Source organism: Megalopta genalis, chromosome 9, assembly GCF_051020955.1.
Source record: "Megalopta genalis isolate 19385.01 chromosome 9, iyMegGena1_principal, whole genome shotgun sequence".
Lineage (NCBI taxonomy): Eukaryota > Metazoa > Arthropoda > Insecta > Hymenoptera > Halictidae > Megalopta > Megalopta genalis.
Window position 1 is genome coordinate 4205001 of NC_135021.1, and position 5000 is coordinate 4210000.

The 5000-nt window shown below is 54.8% G+C and overlaps 1 pseudogene; it reads left to right on the forward strand.

Moving 5' to 3' along the window:
- The window catches only part of LOC143260065 (large subunit ribosomal RNA), a 2983-nt pseudogene extending 2656 nt beyond the window's left edge, over positions 1-327 (forward strand).
- The last annotated feature ends 4673 nt before the right edge of the window (positions 328-5000 follow it).

The window sequence follows — 5000 nt, forward strand, 5'->3', positions numbered from 1 at the left end:
GAGGCTTCCGTGGCGTTTCCCATCGGTGCGGTCGTCCTCTTCGGCCGCCATTCAACGCTCAGCTCAGAACTGGCACGGACTAGGGGAATCCGACTGTCTAATTAAAACAAAGCATTGCGATGGCCCCCACGGGTGTTGACGCAATGTGATTTCTGCCCAGTGCTCTGAATGTCAACGTGAAGAAATTCAAAAAAGCGCGGGTAAACGGCGGGAGTAACTATGACTCTCTTAAGGTAGCCAAATGCCTCGTCATCTAATTAGTGACGCGCATGAATGGATTAACGAGATTCCCATCTGTCCCTATCTACTGGTTCTGCCGCCAGGTGTCGCAGGGAGAAGTCGAGCTGCCACGTCGCTCCGCCGTTCAACCACGATTCCAGCCGCAGAACTGCAGGAAAAATTCCAAAAGCGCTACCAGAGTGAAGAGCACGCGAGGACGATCCAGTGGACATATAAATTGTGACTGAAAAGTGAAAATTGTGCGGAAAAACAGTGCCGGAAAACACACGCCACGTGCTTCGGCACGCCGATCTTTGAGGCCGGATTCCTCCGGGAATATTGATCCGACGGACGATCTGTTTACGTGGAAACTGTTTATTTGTGAAGACGCTTAATTAGAGACATAAATCGTGACAATCGTGCAAAAACTGTGGAAGTTGAAAAATCGTGAAATAGATCGAAGATCCACCTCGAGCTTCGAGACGCCACCGTCGGCGTGGGTAGCGCTGCGCTAGCGGCGTCGCACGCGCTGATTGGCTGCCGCACGGTAGAGAGGAAACTCTCTACCGAAAAAAGGGACCACTGCCGCCAACCTCAAAAATTTTTCGAGGGTTGGCAGCAATTACCTCCGGAGGCCAAAAACGAAGCTCGAGTTTCCGCCACAGACTAAGACAAGTACAGTGCGCGAAATTCAAACAGTGTTCGGACAAAAACACAGTGACATTAAATAATTGTTTAAATAATTGTTTAAACAATTTGTTTAAACAATTTTAAACAATTATTTGCAATCTTTCAGGACTTTTTTTTTTTTTCATAAACAATTTCTTTTTTTTTTTTTTTTTTTTTTTTTTTTTTTTTTTTTTTTTTTTGTGGCTAACATCTTACATTTTCAGAGGCCGTGACGCGGCTCCACAATGGAGGTCGCCTCTTCTGGAACCGACTCCCGCCGCCGTCAGAAACGATGTCTGGCCACGGACTCGGAGACCGAGGCAGCCAACTCGGACGCGCCCCTCTGCTTCCGGAAGCCGGCAGAGGTCAAGAAAAAGAAGAAGAAAAAAAGGGACAAACAAGCGACGCAGACGACGCAGGAGATAGTCGAGGAGCCGAGCCGAGCTAACCCGGAGGAGGAGGAGACGACCGTGGCAGCCCTCAGAGCCGACGCTGCCAAAGCATACAGGCTACTAACAAACGAAATTACGCTTCCAGGAAACGATATCCCGTCTACTGTGGTGCACGCCCTGTGCGCACAGGCCGCGAAAATAAATGACCTGCTCATGAAAGCCCTCGTTTACAGCAGCAGGCTTGAGGGGCGTCTTGAAGCAGTTCAGGCCGAGTCCAAGGAGTGTAAACGCTCCTGCCAGGCACTCCAGGACAAAGCCGTCGCCGTCGCCGCCGCCGCAGCCGTCACCGCCAAAAAGCCGACCACATATGCCGAACGCGTCGGCGTCAGGTCCGCTACGGCAGCCAGGTCGACGCAGAAGCAGGACCCTCCCAATGTGGTGATCATCACGCCGTCAGACACCGCCAAATACGAGGACAGTGCGAAGACTAAGGAGGCAGTCTTCGAGCTGGTTTCGCCCAGAGCGGACGGCCTGCAGATCAGGGGCGTCCGCAGGGTTCAGGGAGCAGGAATTGCGCTCGTTACATCGAACAATACCGACGTAACATCCCTGATGGCTAACCCGAAACTTAAAGCGGCTGGTTTTGTTGTAGGTGCTCCGGCCAAAAGGAGCCCGCGGATCATCGTCTTCGACGTCCCACGGGCCCAGGAGGACAACAAGGAGACGACGGACGCTATCCTGCAGCAGAACCTAAGTAAGGAGGAAGCGGCCAGCCTCTCAAAGGAAGTTAAATTGGTCTACAAGAGTGGCGATAAGACTAGGGACCGATGTAATTTAATCTTCGAGGTCTCTAAGCGAGCCAGGGACCTTTTAGTTCCAAAAGAGAGGCTGTACGTGGGTTGGAGCTGCTGCAGGGTACGCGACCACGTGAACGTGACCAGGTGCTATAAGTGCCAAGGGTACGGCCACCCTGCGAAATTCTGCAAGGCCGAGAAGGAGACTTGCGGCCACTGCGCGGAGACGGGGCACGGCTTCAAGACCTGCCCGAAGAAGGAAAAGCCGGCCAACTGCGTAAACTGCATTAGGGGTAAGAAACCCTCCTCCCATTGCGTCACCAGCAAGGACTGCCCCGCGTATGTAGCCGCCATAAATCAGTCGCTTTCCCGAACTGACTATGGTTATTAGGCCCTCACCTAAAAATATCCCCGACATTAGGATACTGCAGCTGAACATGAGACGTTCAGCTGCAGTTACCGGAGAGGTCCGCGAGCTCATCGCTCAGAAGCGGCTAGACGTCCTGCTATTGCAGGAGGCATACGTCAGCCAACTGGGCGCGCGATACAAAATTAGCGGTCTAGGGTCCGGAGTGAGGTTGGCAGCAGCCGAACCACAACCCCCGTGGGCGGCTGTTGCGGTCTGCAACCCCAACTTCGATATGGTCTTCGTCTCGCAGCTCAGCAACTCCCACTGCGTCTGTGCGGAAGTGCTAGCACCCGGCTTTTCATTTTACGCGGTGTCGTGCTATTTTCAGCACAGCGACGAAATTGAAAAGCACCTCAGCCACCTCGAGAAGGTGTTCTGTGCACTGAGGGGGAAGAGACTCCTAGTTTCGACAGACGCCAACGCGCAATCCTCGCTCTGGAGCCCTCGGGGCACAGACGAGAAAGGAGCTCAATTCGAGACTCTGATCGCAGCGTTTGGCATGAACGTTGTGAACGACGCAGCTCAACCACCAACCTTCTGGACGCCAACGGGCTCGTCTTACATCGACGTGACCCTGGCGTCACCCTCCATGTCTCCGTTCATCAGGAGCTGGACAGTAAGAAGTGCGTGGACGACCAGCGACCACAACGCTGTTGACATCAGGCTGCAGGCACCTAGAGCCGCGACGGGGAATCGCAGCGTCGCAAACTCTCGGTTCGACACCCGTCGAGCCGACTGGGAGCGATTCTCCGAGACCCTGTCCGATCTTTCACGGTCGAGGCTCGAAGTCCTGAGCCTGGAGTCAGCGGAGGAAACAATAGGGATGGCCGAAACGCTCACAGACATCATTAAAGATGCCTGCACCGCGTCGATGCCAATAAAGCGTAGGTTTAGGAAGTCCAACCCATGGTGGACGAAAGAGCTCACAGTCATGAAGAAGGCTGTCTACCGACGGAGACGTGCCTTCCAGAGGGAAAGAGATGAGTCCTCACGCCCCCAAAAACTGCTGGAGTACCGCACTTCGTTGCGGAACTACAGCAGAGAGGTGAAGAGGGCGAAACTCGAAAGTTGGCGAAACTTTGTATCGTCGTACGGGAACACGGAGCCTTGGGGCATCGTGTACAAGCTGCAAGCGAACAAGCTCCGTGTCGAGAGGGTGATCAGCACCCTCCGGCGAGGCAACGAAAACACCACGAGCGCGATAGAGACCGCCAACACGCTTCTGGAAGCACACGTCCCGGACGACCGGCCGGAAGATGACACGCCCGAGCAGCGAGATACTAGAGAGAACGCGCGAGTCGCGTCAAACACCGCGGACGCCTCTCCGTTTTCACCGGACGAGGTCGCGGGAGCGATTCGCACGTTCAGAAACGACAAGGCACCAGGACCGGACCTTATCGAGGTCCGAGTGCTGAAGGCCGCCGCGAAAATAGTGTTAGGACAATTAGTTCGCCTCTTCAACGGGTGCCTTCGTTGGGGCGTCTTTCCCCCCACCTGGAAGGAGGGCTCCCTCAGAGTGCTCCTGAAGGGAGAGGGCAAGGACGTGAAGGACCCGAAGTCCTACCGACCGATCTGTCTCCTCTCCGTCGTAGGGAAAACCTTCGAGAAGCTCCTTAAGAGCCGACTCGAACAGACGGCGATGGCTACGGGACGCATCTCCAGCAGACAGTACGGCTTCATGCGCGGAAAGTCGACTGAAGATGCAATTGTCGAGCTGCGCCGCATGGTTGATGCCATGGAGCATCGGCATGTGATAGCGCTGCTATTCGACATTTCCGGAGCCTTCGATAACGTCTGGTGGCCCTTAGTTTTGAAGAGTCTTAGGGATCGAGACTGCCCGCGCAACGTCTTCGAAGTGGTCTCCAACTACTTCGAGGACCGCAAAGTCAGTATCACCGTCGGAACGGAAAGAGTCTCCAAGCGCGCGGCGAGGGGGTGCCCACAAGGCTCCGTCCTCGGTCCGGCGTGCTGGAACCTGATGTTCGACGATCTCCTGAGGTCTCTCGAGGCCTCAGTTGAGAATAGATTCGTCGCCTACGCGGACGACCTCATCGTCCTCGTGGGCGGAAACTGCCGTAGAGACCTAGAGATCGAAGGTCAACGAGTTGTTGACCTGATCCTAGGTTGGTGCAAATCAGCTAAGTTAGAGATCTCCGAGAAAAAATCCGAGGCGATTGTCCTGCGCAGCGGATACATCGAGAGAGATAGGATAGGCCGACGGGGAGGATCGCGCCCAGACCGAAAACGCAAGGCAGTCCGCGCTTCCAAACTAGACTTAACAAAAAGGCCACCGACCATTCGGATCGGAAATAAGCCCCTAGGATTCAAACCTTCCGTCAAGTACCTCGGCGTCCACTTTGATAGAGGCATGGGTGTTCGAACCCATTGCAACTACATAAGTGACAAGGTCGGCTCGCTCTTCGCGAAGCTGGGTAGACTGGCAAGATGTGGATGGGGGCTCCGCTTCGGAGCACTCTCCGCCGTGTATCGCGGGGTTTTCATCCCGGTGGCAACGTA